The 19,760-nt window shown below is 35.6% G+C and overlaps 1 long non-coding RNA gene across 1 annotated transcript in view; it reads right to left on the bottom strand.

Moving 5' to 3' along the window:
• LOC148125872 (uncharacterized) overlaps window positions 1-19,760 on the bottom strand; it is a 40,012-nt gene that overhangs the window by 3,209 nt on the left and 17,043 nt on the right. The window lies entirely within an intron of this gene.

Below are 19,760 nucleotides of genomic sequence, written 5' to 3'. Positions count from 1 at the left end.
GAGATTGTTCTGTGAAGTGTGATCAGTTGGATATATCTGAAAATTTTCTGAGAAGTTCATTTGGTTCTGATGGAACCCTGCATTTGGAGGGAAGATAAAGGCTCACAATTGTGTATGGTTTGTTTGGAAAAGATTGGTAAGAAGATTGGATAATACGATAGAGGAGATTCTTTGTAAAATGGAATGACGCCTACTTGAAATATCTTCCTGCACAATAATATGCTATACTGTCAAGAGAAAATGCAAACATTTAGAACCATTGAAACTTCCCAGAAAGCACCAGAAGGGAAAAAGTCCACTTTTTCCATCAGCAGTTCCTACTACTTTTATAAAAGTGGCTATCTGACTACTACTAAATTTTCTTTTTCTTTTTATGCTGTGTGAATGCTGGCCACTTACATCCTTTTATTTTTCATCTTTCAGAGAATTTGGAAGAATGTACAAATAACTCTTTCTTTCAAAAGAAGCGGAGGGTGGGAAAGTGGTTTATATTATTAAAAAACAATCTGAGCTTGCAACCAGTGCAAAGCTCTCCTGATATAAGCTAAATCTGGTCACATGGCCATTAGAAGAATTTCTTCCCTAATTATATCTTAAATCAGAGATGGCTTTCACTGCTGAAAAGCCTTTTTTAAAATTTTGCTTTGTTTTTGTAATTTTGGAAATGCCAGCTTATTTCAGCAGTATCAAGGGGATTTATTGTAAACAATTTGTCTTTAGGAGAAGTACCCAATGGATACAAAGGATGATTGAAGAGAACTGAACATGGAAAAGAGTAAAAGAATGGCCACTCTGTAAAGTTACAAATTGTGGTGTTTTTTTTTCCCCTTTCCCCTAAACCATGGCCAGTTTAAGGAATCTGGGACTCTAAAGAAAAATTTGTTTTAAGTGTTTTCCTAGATGAATTCTTATGAAATGAAATGTTAAAATTATGTTTTCAGAATGGATAATTGAAAAATTAAAGCTAAAAAGAAGAGGGAAATATTGGATACAAAATCTAAATATTTACTAATTTTATTTGAAAGAATCTGATTAATTTCCCTTACCAAGAAAAGACCCTTTTAAAATTATTTTTAAATAGTTTTTTCCCATTATAGTATGTCTTTTACAATTGTATAAAGCTACAATTGTATATTGCTATCATTTTATCTAGGCACACAAATACACACTGAAATTCTCTATCATCTTAAGGTTCCAATTTAATTTATTCTGAAACTGATAATAATTTGGGAGCTTATTGTTTCAAGCCCCAATTTCTCGGTTATCTAAGAAAGAACCTGCTTACTGACCATATAACAAAAAGATCATAAGAAAATAAAAACCTTTCCACAAAATGTACTCTACATGGGCAATATATAAATTCAAAATGGGGAATAGTTCCAATGTTGTAACCATATTTGTTTTAATGCTAAATCTTGCTAAAGACAACTGTTTATAAATCATGTTTAGAAGAAGAAACATTTCTAGTTTTGGCACTGGCCAGGAAGCCACATATTCAAGTATGCACAATTAGCACAAGAGATTGGCAATGTCAATCAAAAGAGGATCAATGTGAATTTAAGGAGAGAAGGAAAAATAAGGAGTAAGAGCAAACATTACTTAGGGAGACTTGCATACAAATAAACAAATTATGCCATGTTGCTTTTCCTGGAGCATTTGATGAAATAACTCCTCTCATTTCTTTCTATTCTGTAAGTTCCTTTGTGACCATATTCAAGTTCTTGGATCCATTTAAATAAGTTCTTTTAAATAACCCAGAGCCAAGAATTTAGTGGTAAATATTAGATGAAATTCTATTATTTAAATTGAATAAATGACACACATACAAACACGCACTCATATGCATATGGTGCAATCATGATAATGTTAAAAAGCAGCGAATTTCTCTTTATAGCTTTGAATTAAATATACAAAATAGCAGGTGCCTTGTAAAATTTACATTTTTCATTAAACTTCTTTTGTAATGTGTAAGCCTATCAAAGCTAGTAGAAACAAAAAAGTGTTCGCTGTAGCAAAAGCAGACCCTGATTTGCAATGGTAAATTTATCATTCCAAGATTAAATTGCAGTAGTTATACAGCCATATGCAATGTCAATTGAATTTGCATATCAAAATAGGGATGTTTTGATAAGTAAAAATAGTAAAGAACTTAAGTAAGTATCTCACAAAGTAAGAAAGTGCAGAACTACACATATTATAAAGTGAAGCTCACTGAGTTATTGAAATTGAAAATTGAAAGTTTGTGATTTATTCACATTCCGAGTAATATTTTCCCATTTAGGTTCATGTTTATGTGTTTGTGTGTTTGTTTATTTGTTATTGCTACCTATGGTTTTTCTGTTAAAAACATTTCATTTATTCATCTGTTTGTTAGATTTATATCATCCCTTGTCTTCAGAGATAGTATACAATGTAACATTCCCCCCCACCCCTTTCTCTTTCTCTTTCTGTCTCACTCCAAAAACTATGGGAGATATATTGAACTGAGAGAGAATGATTGAACAAATAGAATCCAATGAACTTCCATGGTAGAAAATCTAAATCCTAGTACATAGCCCTAGTAACCACACTCCTCTGGTTTTGTCACTTTTAACTTAAATCATTTCATTTAAAATATTGGATTAGCAAAAATTCTACTCTGATTGAAACAGAGTTGAATCAATTTATATTTATAATACTTCTTAAATTATTATGATGTATTTGTGGTTAGGAATTCTTCTTTAGCCATGCCTTAAACTAGTAATTATCTTACTTTGTTTGGATAGCGAAGAGATAACAAGCTATCCACTTACTTTCCACGGCTGATGGCAAAATTGAATCTGGCCTCTTCGTTGGTCATCTTCTTGGTACAAGGGTCCCTAATATTTATGAATTTTTAAGATCTATTGAGGATCAGGAATGCTTCCCGATATTGTTTAGCAATATTGTTTAGCAATATTGTTCACTTATTAAAAATAAATATATCACTTCCTATTTAAAGATGTCAAAGTGGGTTTACAAATTGGCAGTTGCTGAAGATAATAAAGAACTAGTATAATGCCTAATTTCAGTGAAGACTGTTGTCACAATATTTTCTACTATCTAAAAGTTTTAAACTTTCTTGAAGGATAACCCTCTGCATACTACATTGTGGATATTCTAGGCATGAATTAGCATTGTGTAGCTAACAGGATGCATACACCAGCTGAAAATGTTTGGTGGCTCCCAATTCGTTTTTCTGTTGCTGTTCAACATGCATCTTTAACCAAATCCTTCATAACTTGGCACTATTATTAGCGTGTGGAATTGTTATAGTAACAAGGAAGCACAATGAGTACAGAGCAGTAGTTTGACTTACCAAGGTACCAACCTGTTATAGGATATCCTTGCACACTTCTCAAGGTGTGCCAATGGAGGGCAAGCTGGCTTCTCACCACAACTTGGTACCACAATACCTAAAAGAATGACTGTTCCTCATATTCTAAAATAAACTTCAGAGGCACAAAAGGGTGGTAACTCAGGAACAGACCTTTTTCTGTGCTTGCCCCCTTAATATGGAAAGCCTACTAAAGTGATTTATGCCAGCTTCATTATATCTCCTCTATTGTCAAAGACTTTTCAATAAGCATCTCCAAGCTACAAAGCTGCTCATATCATTTCAAGTGCAACTTCATCCAGAATAGACTGAAAACATTCCTCTGAGCAATTAAACCATACATTAATAGTATCTCTATTTTATCTGAATTACACTTTAGTTTGTTTCCCCCATTTATTGTGTTACTGCAGTCAAGGTACTCTTTCAGCCAAAGAACATTTTGTACAAACCTGTTGGATTGGGTTATGCGGTAATGGCCATCTTAGTCAAAAACTGTTTTTCAAAGTAGTCAGTAAAACCCTTCTGAAAAAGTCACTCCTTTTTCTGCTTCAATCACTATTTGAAGGAATTGCTTTCCATATCAATATCACATATCTGCCCTTTATGAATCTATTCACTCTTTTTAAAAAATCCATTCAAATTAATGATAATCATCCCATCATGTAGTGATAAATCCCATAGTGTAAATTATGAACTGCATGCTTCCGTTCTCTGTTTTGAAATTCTTTTGGGCTAACTTCATTGGATATCCCTTGATCTCAATATTTTGAGAATAAAAAAAAGCTTCCCCATTCACATTTTCCATATCACTAATGGTTGTCTATTCCCAATCAGATCCTGCTGGTGACTTTTTATAAAAAATAAATAAAAAATTTCAAATCTTCTATGTTTGTTTTTAGGATTTTTATCCTAATTCAAATTACAAAGCGAGTCACCCCAGGAAACAATCTGTTTGATGCATCTACCTCCAAGCCTGGACAAAATGCATCTAGAAAAATAGGTCATAGTTTCAGTGACACACAGAAATATCTCTGCAGTTGCATCCTGGTTCAGTCTACTAAGATGAAAAATCACAATAGTGCCATAAAGCAGCTTGTGGCCCAGGTATAAAAAGTACCTACAGGCAAGTAATCATTCAAGCTTTCAGCACTCCTAGAAGCATACAGAAAAGAAGGAAGAGAATCAACATTAGAAATGTGAAGGGAAATAGGTTTGAAAAAGTAGGGGAGAAAAGTGATTACAAATTTTGGATTTGGCATCAACTATTGCCATCAGAATAGGCTGGAAGAGGATGTACATTTCAATAAAGGTCCCTTGCCTTTGCCATAAGATACTGAAAAGTATGTCTTTATAATCTCACAATTGGACTCTAGTAATATATACTATCTGAGGCTGCCCTTGGAAGATTGATCAGAAGCTTCCCCTGCTTTTGCTTGGTGATTGAGTGGCATGTAAAATCTCAGTCATATTATATTAGCTATTCATGATCTCCACTGGCATTCATTTCAAAGCCTATTTCAAGGCATTAAAGATGATTTATGCAGTCATAAACAGCTGGGTTTTGAAGTACTTTCTAGAAAGTCTCTGTTGACAAATCCCACTTCAAACACTGATATATTTTGAAAAGAACCTAACTTGTGTTCTTCTATATGGGAACAATGTAGGGGAGAACAGACCCTAACAAAGGACTGCTTGGATATTTTCATAATTCTAGAATACTATGTATTTGGAAATGTATCTATCATCCTGAATAATTCCATTCTTTAAGTAAAATGCACATTTTACTGCCTTTATAAGGATGTTTAAAAACTACTTTTAATATTTCTTAAATAGTTTTGAGCCTTTAATATCTCATTCCTAATTGGATTTGATTAGTGTTTCAATTGTATTAAGAAAGGTGTTGATTAATGTCTTATAAGTCTTTTTCCTCTCTCTGAATTTAATAGCCACCTTTGGAATCCTAGTCAATTTATAAATTTGCTAATAAATAAAATAAATAAAATTTAGCAACATAACGTTTTGGATTGCTCTCATCCTTGTCTGTTTGTGGCTACTTATTCATAAAAGGAATATTCAGTCAGTGCTGGCAAACTGAAATATATTAATAGGCAGATGGTTGAATCTTTGATGTAAGAAACCTAATTTAAAATCTGTTGTAGTCCGTGATGCGGTTCAAATGCTGAGAAAAATGGCAAATATTTCTCCTATAAGCTAAATCAGCTTTGCATCTTGATGATGTTCTGACTGTTATTTCTGCTGAAGAAATTAATCAGTGGAAAACACCCATTCCTCAGAGAGACATGCACCGAACAACTTCCCCATTTCCTAATTTTTGCATTAACCCAATCAAATCTTTTTGACAATTTTTCATTGTTTTTTAATAATAAATTTCCAATGCATAGTGCTTACAAAAACTCAGAGTGTCAAATCTGATTGATGTACAAATCCCACTAAATTAAAAATCTATTTAATGCCCCAGTGGTTAAACAACCATTAGTTATGGCTAGCTGAATCATATGTGACAGTATTAGAACATGGGGGTGCTATGCACAGGCTAGACGTGATAAGGTTACTTCATTTTGCAACCACAACCTAAAGGCAGCCATCTTGTTTTATTTCTCCATGAAATTGAACCTAATGTGCAGTACAATGCAAAGAGTTGATTCACTCCAGTATCAGGAAGAATTTCAGTTATACTTTAATTCACACAGATAACAGATAATGTTTGAAGAAATTATTATGCAGTATATACAGGGCTTGCTTCCACATATTTTTGCAATATATCAACTACAAAAATATCAAAAAATATGTACAATGAAATTAGTTTTTTTCCGTAAGCACTGTGTCAACCCTGAAGTTGGCCGAACTGTGCCCATTTTCTTTTATAGTTTTTCTCTAAGGAGATTTTTCTTCTCACAGCTTCAGGGCTGACACAGCCTGGAGGGAAGGGGTCAGGGAGGGAATGTGTGTAAAGAGAGATGGGGTGTTGTAGCCAAAATAAAATACTTTTCCCTGGGAATCAAGAACATTGGGGCAGGTGTTGAAAGTTGGAGACTGAGGTCACCTAGCAACTTGACTATGCGCTGATTGGACCATGACTCTGGGGGGAAGTAACAAAGTTTTACTTTTAATTGGGTGTAAAACTGGCAGAAACCTCGAGCTTTTTTTTCACCAAGAAAATGCCAAATTGATATTGTTCTTTGAGGAATATGCCTGCTTCGGAGTTCTTGTTGAGTAGGACATATTACTTGGAACCTTGACACACTGATATTTAATGTTAGCATTTCTAAATTCTTTGTTCAGTAGACTGAATTCTTAGTTCACTTTAGATTGCCAATGAAACAAATGTGTAACTATCTCTACTTACTACCCAATCAATTATTAATGTTATTGAGACATCCTGTGGGAAAATAAAAAAAAATAGAGAGTAGCAAAAAAAGGTAAACATGGATGGCAAGAGAGGATACACAATTGTCTCAATGTACATCAATTTTGATATTTCAAATTCTTATTCAATAGCATTTAGTTTGTGATCAGACAATATATGTCATCCCATTTGGATTGTTATACAGGTTACATTATAGTACTCTTGAAAAGGACATAGAAGTTCCTATTATTACAAAACTTGACTGCAAAATTATTATCTGTACTAGATGGATATGATTACTCCAGTTTAGAAAAAGCACGTGTATGTCATAAAAGTTTTATTCAAATATCGTTCTATGAATTCTTGCCATATGTAAATCTTGTTGTTTAGTCAATCAACCATTACAGGCTGCTTGTGACCTGATGGATATCAATTACTAATAATTATTTGTGTTCTTGTAAACTGATACTTGTGTAATCAATATAGCATCTAGCTACTTTATCTTCTATGGGTCTCTGTTTTGACTCTGTTTAAATGTTTTCAAGCACCAAGCACCTGTGAAACTGGGAAAGCCAATTTAGTATCAAGGTTCCAAGTAATATGTCCCATTCAATAAGAACTCTGAGGTAGGCAATTTTCTCAAAGAACATTTTATTGGAACATATCAATTTTGCAATTTCTTTATGGAAAAGCAGCTCTAGGTTCCCACTGGTTTTACATCAATTAAAAGTCAAACTTTGTAATTTTCCCCATAGTCAATCATCACATGGTCCAAGCAGCATGAAATCCAGATGTTAGGTGATCCAAGTTTCCTGCTTTCAATGTCCTTGGTTGCCAGGGGAAAGAATTTTATTTTGGCTACAACATCCCAGCTATATCTACACCCGTCTCCCTGGCCCCATCACTCCAGGGTGTGTCAGCCCTGAAACTGTGAGAAGAAAACTCCCTATAGAAAAGCTACCAAAGAAAAATGGCCACAGGTCTGCCAACTTCAGGGTTGACATCAAGATCTTCTCTTATGCATTTGCAGTATATGGTCAAAATATAAAACAAAATATAGTTTTATAATTAATATTTCCATTAGATGATCTCCATTTGCTCCCCTTGGTTTTATATTGTCTTGTTTTGAAAGGTTTAGTATTCTTCCAGCCTAAGATAGTCTCATCCACCACCATGGTTCACATGATTCTTTGTTGTCATTCATTATTTCTGAAAGTTCTGTTTTACAACTGAGAAATCTATAGCCTTGGTAGCTGTTCTATTGCTTCCTTAACCATTATGCATTATTCAAGAAGCTGATGAGCTGGCTCAGAACATTTATATTTCCTTCTTTCTTTCTTTCTTTCTTTCTTTCTTTCTTTCTTTCTTTCTTTCTTTCTTTCTTTCTTTCTTTCTTTCTTTCTTTCTTTCTCTCTTTCTCTCTTTCTTTCCTTCTTTCCATTCCTTCCTTCCTTTCTTTCTCAAAATCTATGTTATAGTCAAGAAAGCAAAAATCAACATTTTTAGAATTTCCTTTCCATTCTCCATTAGATGGTAGTATTGTGGTGTCCTCTGCTTCATCTGATCCAATTTTTATATTTCACAATTTTCATTCCATGCATTATTGAGTTCTGTACTGCCAAAGTTTGAGCATTATCTTCATGCAAATGTCCAAGTATATATGAATGTTCTTATATTTTCTAGCCACTTGGCCAGTGCTGTACTTTCCATATTTCTTATAAACTTCTTATCTCATTTTAATTGCATAATTTTGTAAATTACCCATGTGGAAATGGAAGAAGAAGAAATTTGGCTTATAAGGAGTTGGTATTTTCTTAGCACAGATGTGTAGTTTTGTGCAGTCAAAAGAAATAGAGTACTAATTTTAGTATGATTATGCACTGGAATAGTCAACATTTGGGGAGGAGTGTCACTTAATTTTTTGAGACAAAAGGAAGAACTGCAGTAGAAAGGGCTATCATGTAAAGAAAGTAGAATTATATCACACATTATTGTGGTGCTTAGATTTCCCAGGCCTTTTTATGGGAGAGTATTAAACAGAGTTAAGTTTATATTACACATGCTTTGCTATTTTGTATATTTTCTTCTTCTGTGGAGCAGAAAATTATGACACTGATAATTTCATGGTATCATCAGCCCTCAAATTTCACAATACACTGTAGTTGAAAGAGATTCAACTATACTGAAAGAGCTGCAAAAAGAAGGTTATATCAGTAAGTGAAGAAATGACAGAAGGCACAAAGTTAAGAGAATGTTGCAAACTGTCTGACAAAAAGCGTCTTTATTCTAATGAAGCTCCTCTTTTCTTTCTCCGATCCAAAATTTAAATTCTAGGTGAATTTTTAAAAACTCATTCACAAGAAGATTCAAAAGTGGAAATTTGTAGAATGATAAGTTTGCAAGCTTTTTAAAGGAACTAGATGGAAAACACTCTAATAATTGTAGGTAGTCCACAAAGTACAACCACAATGGAATATTTGGGCAATTATTGAAGCAGTCATGATTTACTCAACAACTACAATCCTGGCAGTCCTGGTTACAGTCATTAAGCAATCTCCTGGATCATTAAGCAGATGGAGAAGAGAGTTGCATGCTAGTAAGACACCATCCGATGTGGGTAACTCTTTCATTGTCAATGTCCTATTTTAATCCATGCACATGACATACACAAAGGTTTTAAGGGCTTTATGAAAGTCCAAGCCCCTAAAGTGAATCCCATTTATACCCACTTGCAAAGTCCTAGGAAGTCCAACACTGCTCCATCAAGCTACGGGGCTCTCAAGTCCAAGAGCAAAGATAAATGCAAAGTCCATAGAGTCCACAGTCCAATTCCAGTGTGAAGTCCAAGACAAAGGTCCAAATCCATGAACAAATCCAAGGTTGGAACACATGATCAATAGTAGCATAATCCAGAGTTGAGAAAATCACAAACACAAGTATGAAACATGCACACTGCAAGAGAATGGGCAGCTGTTTTCAACAACCCCCAACTCCATGCATCTGATTAAATAGGTGCTTGCCAGTGCAGTTCATCAGGAGGGACAAGACTGTGGACTCCCAAATACCCTTGCTGACTTTCATTGTGCCTACCTCTTCTCAGTCCTGCATGTCCACAGATCTGTGGAGGAGGCAATTCTTCCTTATCTCTGCTGGCCAGCTGCAGCTGTGCACCTTCACCACATGTACTTCCAGAGGGGCCTCTGAGCCTTCCAACTTCAACCGCATTTCTCATTTTCTTTCTTCAGCTGACCATTTGTCTGGTCACCCCTTCAGTGACCTCTTCTCTGTGTCTGGTTTCTCCAGACACAGAGCCCTCAGCAACTTCCTCCTAGGCTCAGAATCCTCAGCAACTTCCTGATGCTCTTCTGCACCTTCCTCCCCGCCTTCATCATCCAAGCTGGCATCAGGGGAAGCTGCTGAAGTAATTCCCTGTTAGGAGAATGAGCGCACACAGGGAGACGTAGTGAGAGTGGTGAAGAATAACACACACACAGAGCACACAGCTACACTGTGTAGTAAAATGTAGGCTTTTACTTCCAGTAAAATGGTTAAGCAAAGTCCAGACAAGCAGTCCAAGTCATTCACAGTTAAAGCAGTCCGTTTTCAGTCCAGGGATAATCCAATAACAAAGTCCAGTATCAAAAACAGTTCAGTAACAGACTTACATCAACTATCAGCAACAATCAATACAGAAATGGCAACACTCTCCAGAAAAGGACAACAGAGCAAGCCAAGTTTCTGGCTCCATCTTATGGCTGGTTTGAGGAACCACACCCAATTACAATTTTAGCATTCCCTTAAAGAGACAGTATTAAAATGTCTATCCTGGTTTATATATTTTCCAACCCAAATAACTTTTAGGTGACTTACATTCCAAACAGAAGCCATCTCAGTTAAAGAGCTTCCTACTGGAGTGTTTCAGTCTCTCGCAGGGCCGAATCCTTCCAGCAAGCAGCCCTTTCACTTTCAAAGAGACTGGCTTTTGGCACATTTTGGCCCAGAGACCAGAGGACTACTTCCCATTTTTAAGGGCTGTCTACAAATGCCCAGTACTGCAACTGTCCCAAAATCCAAACAGGATTTTGTCATGGAGTGATTGTAGCATGGAGTGTTTGCAGCCAGTTCCCAGAAACAAGAGGATTCCTCTGGTTTCTGGAGGGCTTAATGCAAATGCCCTGTGCTGCAAATGCTCCATCCTAAACTCCTCCTTGGATTTTGGATTGACCTTTTTCACCCAGCATTCAGAAACTAGAAGGAGTCATCTTGACAGTGACAACTTTCTGTACTGGCTTGACTTTCTAGGGAAGTCAGCAGGGAACATGACATTATGATGGGGTGCTTGGCAAACTACTATAAGTACAAACTGGTTGCCAAGGATCCAGACAGCAATTGTGCGACCGCAGGGGGAGTTGCAATGGCCATAATTATGGATCTGGTTTTTCAGTCAGCAGTGTCATAATTTTGAACAGTTGCTGAATTAACAATCATTCAGTGAGGACTTTGTTTTTTGAAGGAAGGGCAGATAATATGATGCCTTTGAATGTCAATGTGTTTTTGCACCCATTACTTTCCTTTCTCTGTCTGATTGTACGTTTTATATAAAACAATGTAAAGCTAGCTAGAATACCACAAAGCAATGTATCAACCTTGGTTTAATGACAAGAAAGCCTTCTTAGAAAATAGAAATAGTAACTAGTTGCAATTTCTTATTGGAGAATGTGCCCAATTGCCCAGAAAACATTATTACTGTGTTAAAAATGAAATAATGTCTAGAATAACCTTTCTTGATGATACTAATTGCCATCAAGTTGGGATGTCATTGAAAGCAAAGAAGAAGCAGGCATAAGAACAAAGAAACAATTCACTGGGATTATATTCCCACGGGAGAAATATCTTTTTTTTTTAAGTTCGGTTTTGAAAAGGTCAGTTCTGTTATGCTAGTCGCAACATACGTTTGGTCTTATTAAAGGCTAAGCAAGGCTTTAATTAGTAAAATTGGAACAAGACAATTATTTTCATTTCCCTTTTTAACCTTGTTTCATTTTCTCATAGATAGAACATAAGCATTTTTTCCAAAAAATAAAGGAAACTGAGTAAATCAAATACAGGATGAAATGAATCCCATTAAATTCATTTTTATCTTCAGCAAATTTAGGATAATAAATCCACTAGCCTTGCCCTTCTTACCTTTGGTAGACATTTTACTCTGACCTATCAATGTCTTAGCTGCAGATTTCTGGTATAAGAAAAAAAAAACATCACTCAGTTAGCCATGAACAATCAGTCCTCCAGATAGTGTCCATCCTTCTTTCTTTTTAAGGTGATTCCATTCCAATAAAGCAAACAACAGCAACCTCTTTCTGGCGACTGTGTAGAATAAACAGCAAAACTAAACTCCCATTCAATCCCAGAATGAAATCTAGGAGTTGTCCCAAAGGTTGTTTTTCCAAAAAGCAAATGAATTTTCTTGGGTTTTTTTTCCTTTGAAAATATTTCACCTCTCATCCAAGAATCTTCTTGGATGTGAAGCAAAACATTTGCAAAAGGAAACAAAAACAGCTCTGTTGTTCTGTTATATACGTCAATTACTATATTATATATTTTATATGCAGCTCAAGACTATTCCTCTTCACCCAGTGCAGGCTGGGCAAGCCAAAAACTGGACACCCATGATTTATTTCAATGATCCTTGTGTTAATTATCATTAAGGATGAAGAATTTGAGCATTCAATTAACTTTTAAGTCGATAAATACTGAATCCAAATATGTTTCATACCTACGTGCTTTTCATTTTGGTTGGAAGCACTTATAGCAGATTATAGCCTCTATGATATCAAATAGGCAAAGGTGCTAAAATTCTCTATTCCTGGAAGGATATTCATGTGGAAAGTTATTTTGATTTAGCTATAAATTATAGATAAAGCCTTGAGTACTGGAATTTAGTTTATATACAAATAATATACTTTTGAAGGATAGCAAGAAAATTTAATACTTTAATAATATTGTCCTGGTTATAGCAAGGAGAATGGTCCATAAACTATTATGTTTGAAGGCAGAATTAAAGGTAAATCTTTCCTAAGGGTTATAGTATTACTTCATTTAGTGACAGGCAATATTGTATTTTCTTTAATAAAACTGCATCATATAAATGAGGTATATATGAGGTATATGTTTCTCCTAAGAAGCCTAAAAAGATGTGAAGGAAACACAGAGGGAGGAGAAAAATATCACAAAGCCACAAGACTATTAGCTACAACATTCCTAGTGCCAAAATACAGTGTATGAAATCTGGCAGCCCTTCCACTTTCAGATCATACAAGTCCATCTGTTTGGAGTCATTTCAGGCTGTTTCAGATGACCAACTTTTCTCACTCCCAAACTTTCTAAATCCAGTTTAAAATACACAGAGATTAACCTGGCTGTCTTAGCTATTTTCAAATCTGCTTGGATGCCAAAATTGTATAAATATAGTAGAGTTGGATGCTGATATCTAGATTCTACTAGCCAATCAGCATGATGCGACCTTTCTGGCCAATAACTGAACCCAGAAAACTGTCAGTTTATCCGGGCTTGCTTGCCAGAAAGTTAATTAATGTTGTCCTTCAGTCTTGTGCCTAAACACACAGGCAACATTTTTGGTCTTTAAACAAGTAAATTGCTAGCATTTTCATGTGTTGCTGTGTTTGCCTTGGTAGAAAATCTCCTAGCCTTTCTAACTCTCGTAGTTGGCATAGTAGCAGATCTGGCTTTGAGCCCTTTTCACTCATGCCAGTAGGCTACCTTGATAAGATCCCATGAGCTGAGAAAAAGGGCAAGACAAAAATCAGTAAAAAAGGCAGAATGCTCATTTAAACTCAGGACAGAAATATACAGCTAATCCTAGTTTAGCAACCGCAACTGGGACTGATGCCTTAGTCCTTAAGCAAAGTGATTGCTAAGGTAAAACAACCACAGTGCTTATGATTTTATTTCAGCTTTCTTTTGCTTTACAATTTTGCTAAGATTGCAAATACAGGGTTTGCTTGTAAAGTAACTGAGAACAGTTGCTGAATGAGCCAGTCACTAAGAGTGGATTACCCACAATGCAAATTGTAAAGTGACATTCATTGTCTTGAAATGACATTTTATATCCATAGGTATACCACTGGAATAAGGTTATATTGAGATGGTTTTCAGATTAAATCTTAAAATGTAGTATAATATAATCCTAGGCCTACATCTGGCTAAATTTATCAGATGATTAAAATATCCTATATTAGCCAGCTATGGATTCAGGCCCAAATCACTGAATTAGGTCCTATGATATGACAAATCCCAGAAAACATTCCCAATGCTGTGTAGAAACATGCTTTTGAAATATTGCCATTCTGGATGATAAAGTATCAAAATAATTGTTAGAATCCAAACTAGCTTTGAACTCCTGAAGGACCTTTCTTGTTATGAGGGAAGACAAATAAACCACCTCCAAGGAGGGAACTATAAAATGTTCTTTCTCAGTTCTACAAACTGGTAGGAAGCAAAAGTCAAGAATAGATTTGTGGATTTTATAGTAGCAAATGTTAAAGTACTTTTAATACGTTATATTTAGGTATTTATTTTCATGGGGAGCATGGCTAGCTACTGATGGCAATGGCTTCTGAGCTTTCCACTCTTCTCCCAACCCAGCTGTTTTCTTCAATATAGCCAGTTTACCTTACTAAATGTTTTATCACACAGTAAGATAATTTAAGAAGGTTACCAGGGAAAGAGACTGAACACAAGGCAAAGGAGATCAAAGCTTATTTGGAAGACCCCAAAGACAGTTGAGGAGCCCCCCCCCCCTGTTCTTAGCAACAAAGATGAAACAATGGAGAAGAAAAAAAAACATTGCCCACAGATATGGACTGGCATCTGATATGGATGCAATTGGACATCTAAACAAAAAAGTACTAAGAACAGAATTGAATAAACATGCTGTGGCAGTAGATTTGGCCAGTATGTCTGAGCAAATGAATACATAATTTAAGGAAATTTAAGGTTATTACTTTTCCTGAGTAACAGGACCTGCTAACTATATTAGTTCAGGAGGAATGAGTAGGACATTTTTGTTTTTGGAAGTCCTTAGTGATCTCATCTCTTGAGATTCTTATCCTCGATATAGGATTTGATGAGGCTTAGATAAATTAGTTTTAAGAGTTTAACCTAAATTTCCCACTTTCACATGGCCATAATGCCACTTGAATATGGCAGACTTTAATTATTGATCTTAGATTATAGTTTACATTTTACACTGAACAATCAAAATATTGAACTGAACAGTTTCTCAGCTATTAATATGTCATTCTTGGTTATGATAATTAGCACAGTCCAAGAAACATGTCTACCCAGCTCACTTACAATTGAAGTTACTATAGTTAACTCCAGAACACTGTTAGCACATTGTGCTGCTTTTTGCTGACTTTCATGTGTGGGTTTGTTCCTGTGTCATGCAACAATTAAGGTATTGGGGAGGTTTGGGGTGGATGGATGGAAGTTGACTTTTACATTGCTGTTGCAGACAGGAGTTTGTTGTATGTATGTGATATGCTCATGCTTTACCCACTAACACAGCAATGAACTCAATCAAGCAGAACTGTTCAATTGCAGACATTAATAAGACTAATGGTTCATGGAAAGTCATCCAAGAGGATCAGTGTTTCTCTCCAGCTTGCAAAAAAGAAAATAGCATCTAATCTGGGCAGAAAGTAGACTTGGTCTATATAATGACTCCTCTGGACACTTCCCAGATACCTCTCTAGAAGTCAGCTTGGAGGAAGATGAACCAGTTCAAGGCACATCTGGAGGGGAGTTGGTCAATGGCTCCAAGCAGCCATCTGAGAGGGATTTGGCTGAAGCAGCTGCAGCAGGACAGCCCTGAAGCTTCAGGTGCAGAAAGCATGCAACTGGAGCTAGTCGGTGATGAGGAAGAAGAACTGGGTTCTTCATTTGATCCAATAACATGTCAGGCAAAGAAAGGCAGGAGCAGAGAACATCAGCCAGATTACTCATCAGGAGAAAGCCTCACAGGGGTGGGATGGTACCAGTTCTGCCCAGCTCTATAGAACCGGTAGCTCTGAAGAGAAGCAGACACTAAACCGATTCTGTGTGTGCTGCTGTTTGGCCCACCCACCCACCTGGGCTCTTACCTGTCTTTTATTTCCTGCTTTTTCAACCTCAGCTGCTTTGTGCAGCACAGCTGAGGTTGAAAAAGCAGTAAAAAGTGGCTTTTCAAACACTGTGCACCTGTGCACAGCACCTATCAGTTGTCTGGGCAGCACAGCTTAAGGTTTATTATATACGTGCACAGCGCATGTCTGGCATGCATGCGCATGAAGCGCACATGCGCAAGCAAAACACAATCACCAAACTAGTAGTAAAACTGGTTGAATCGCACTCCTGAAGCCTCACCCTTCTTGATGGCTGTACCAGAAGCTTCCTATTTAGCACTGCAGATAGATGGAAGTGGTGCTGGGAATGTATTCATTTCCTAGCTGTGTGTTTTCTGGTTATTGTGATTTTTGCCTGGCTTTGGATTGATATCTTGACTGGAATTATGTCTTGTGAATCCTCTTGTAGTGTGGATTTAATTTTGCCTGTTGGGTTTATGTTGATTGGGAAACTTTGTGGACTCATTGACCATCGCTCCGTTGGCTAGCATTGGTCTGCTTATAGCTGAATTTACAGTAAGTGGGACAGTTCTGGTTTTTGGGGAAGGAAGTTGTGGTGAAATATTAATAAACCAACTAAACCACAGGTGTGTGTGATATAGCACATCTGTATTTCCAACTCTCAGTTGATTAATAATACCAGCAATCATATTGTACAAGTAGTAAAGTGTTTTCAGTAATTTATGAAGTATATGTAATATCTCTGCATCTTTATTTTCTATATATTTATGGTGTTAAATTTTTTATCAAACAATGAGAATATTTTCTGGTAAATGTAATCTAATATTTATTCTACTGTGTTGGTTTAAATGATCTGAGATATTATTTATAGAATAGAATTCTTTATTGGCCAAGTGTGATTGGAGATACAAGGAATTTGTCTTGGTGCATATGCTCTCAGTGTTCTTTTTGCTTTACAGCCTTTCTGTTACTAAGTGAAACATTTAAGTGAATTTTGACCCATTTTACAACCTTCCTTGCCACAGTTATTAAGTGAATCAGTGCAGTTGTTAAGTTAGTAATGCAGTTGTTAAGCAAATCTGGCTTCCCCAGATTTCATTTTATGTTTCATTTATATTTGAATGTATAACTCCAACTAACTCTGAATTCCATCAGACTGACAGCAATCCATATGGCCAGGCCTAGGAAAGGTGTATTGAGGACTAGGCATATTGCAATCACCTTCAAGGCAACTAATATGAAACCTGCCCAGAGATATATTGACCACCTTTCAAACCCAGCCAATCATTTCTCCAGTACATTGTTCCAGTGTCTATGCCTCCAGTGTTATAGGCTAGCCTATTCTACTGTGGTTTGGAATTTCTGATAATTTTAAATCAGTGTTCAGAAAAGTAAAATGTTCTTCCATTTTTTTTAGTATTGTCATTTTGGATATCAAATGCATATTCATTTTATTTTGTTTTTTAATTGGAGATAGATGTATGTGTCCTGCATGGAAAATGACATTGAATAAATGTGTGAATGCTTCCTGTTTTGAATGTCGGTATTAGACTATCGTCAGAATAGCGTAATACTGTCAGAATAAATTTGGCATCTGGGTCTGCTGTTGAAGGGATCTTCAGTCCAAATGTTCTAATGAACAGCTGATGTCTGACTGGAAGGGCCGTAAAAAATACAAGCCTACCTCCTATATCTATTAAAGGAAAATGCCATTGCAAAGGATGGGTTATAAATAATCGATGACATATTTAGAAGTTTTACCTGGGAGCTATACATGACAATGAGTAACATTGCATTACTTTGTCTCCCACTTCTGTTTCATGGTGGAGTATTCTTCAATATCAGTCAGAACTTGGTGAACTGTTTTTCTCTACCCTTCACTGTTCATGAACTCTTACCTGAGAAATATTTAATAAAAATCCTGAAAGCCTGAAGGTCTCTTGAATGGGTTGGATATAAGAAATTTTATCATAGAGCTTGGGTATAGGCAGTGCATTTTATGACAGAATTTATGAAAAGCTAAAACTACATATGTTGTCTTTGTTTTAATATAATTTGAAGGAATATTGTGCTAACATTGAAACTAGGTTCAGTGTTTCCAGATTCAGTTTTCAGTATATTTTCTTTCTTTCTTTCTTTCTTTCTTTCTTTCTTTCTTTCTTTCTTTCTTTCTTTCTTTCTTTCTTTCTTTCTTTCTTTCTTTCTTTCTTTCTTTCTTTCTTTCCTTCCTTCCTTCCTTCCTTCCTTCCTTCCTTCCTTCGTTCCTTTATTATTTTTTACAAATAACTAACATATCCAACATACCTTCTTCATGCTATTTTTCTCCACAACAACAACCCTCTGAGATAAGTTGGCCTGCCAGAGAATAACTCAAGATAATCAAGATGGCTTTCATGGCTAAAATGTTCTTATTCATATCTAAGGTGCCTGATTCAACAGAAGTAGCTTGGTGTATACACAGGATACACAAATAACACCATCACTGTTTGGATTTGGTTACATATTGCAATATATCTTGGTGGTCATAAAATTGTTAGTAATATTGTGTAAAGTAAGATAAAATAAGTGCTTTCATCTTAAACTCATTTCAACCTCAAGCTCTCTTTGATTCAGTTCAGGTTAACATAACCAACTTAGTTAAAAGGAATGCAATTCAGATACCACATGTTACTGGAACAAATCACTTGTTTTTGGCCTCTTCTTTATCAAGCATAATGTCAGGACTCCAACAAATCCACCCTCATTCAAATCAAAAGTCTCTAGCCGCATCTCAGAAAAAGTAAATTGGTTTATTAGAAATTGCCGTGCTGGTGTGTGACTGAGTGCAGCTGACACTAAATCACATTATACATTTCCCCCTTGACCCTGGTTTTTCCCCCATGCCCTGGATATGACTTCTCCAATGGGACACATCTGCCTCCAAGAGTCATCCATCATGCTGTCCAATAACCTTCTTATGCTCCAACAACTTTGGGCTGCCGAGGTGATTATCTAAGCATTTCAAGAATGCCTTGTTTTTGCCCACTCCCTTTTTCTGGCAGCTAAAAAGACCAAAGGAGTATCTTTTTAGTTGACACAGAACTTTCCAGTTTCCAATTTTACTTCATTATTATTTCAGTTCATAGAATAGGAAACAAATTAATAAGACAGTAAGAAATTCATCACAAGACATGACATAACACACAATCTGGCCTGGGGATCTGGATACATGAGTATACATGCTGAAAAATGGTTGTATTGCTAGGGAAAATACACAGAGATTATATTTTTAATTTCCTTTGTAGTTTGCAATTGTAATTATTTTTGTAGTTATGTTTTTGTTATTTTATTGCATTGTTTTTGTATTTTTAAGTTTATAAGATGATCAAGTGATATACAAAATAGGTAGCTATATAAATTTACCAAGCAATTAACAAAAAATATGAAAATGTTAACCTACTAATGCCCAGATGTATTGGCAATATTTATTGAATATTATTGGTGTTATAGTTGAGCATATTGGTACAATACCAAATTATGTTTAATAGCTCAAGCAGGAAACCCCATATTATTTCAGACAAATATTTGGCCAATCTTTTCTTGAAAAACTCCAGTGATTTTAGTATCTTGGAATTACTTTTATATCAGCTATTTTTGCAACTACAAACAATTTGTTATACTGTTAAAGCTGTCTTAAAGAAAAATACACACTTTACAAAAATAAGGTGAACAACAACTGATTATTATTGCATGAAGGCATCTCACACATTTTTACAGTTATCAGTCAGATCCTTCTTTTATAGTTCCATATTATTAAGTGGCAGTTCAAAATATAAAGCCTAGTAAATATTTTCTATGAAACTTTATATTTTTTAATGTCACTGTGAAATTAACTGAATGCATGCATCCCTCT

This window comes from Pseudonaja textilis, chromosome 4 (assembly GCF_049901715.1).
Source record: "Pseudonaja textilis isolate UNSWEBS1 chromosome 4, rPseTex1.2, whole genome shotgun sequence".
NCBI lineage: Eukaryota > Metazoa > Chordata > Lepidosauria > Squamata > Elapidae > Pseudonaja > Pseudonaja textilis.
The sequence above is the reverse complement of the archived record's forward strand: the minus strand, read 5'-3'. Positions and strand labels throughout refer to the sequence as shown.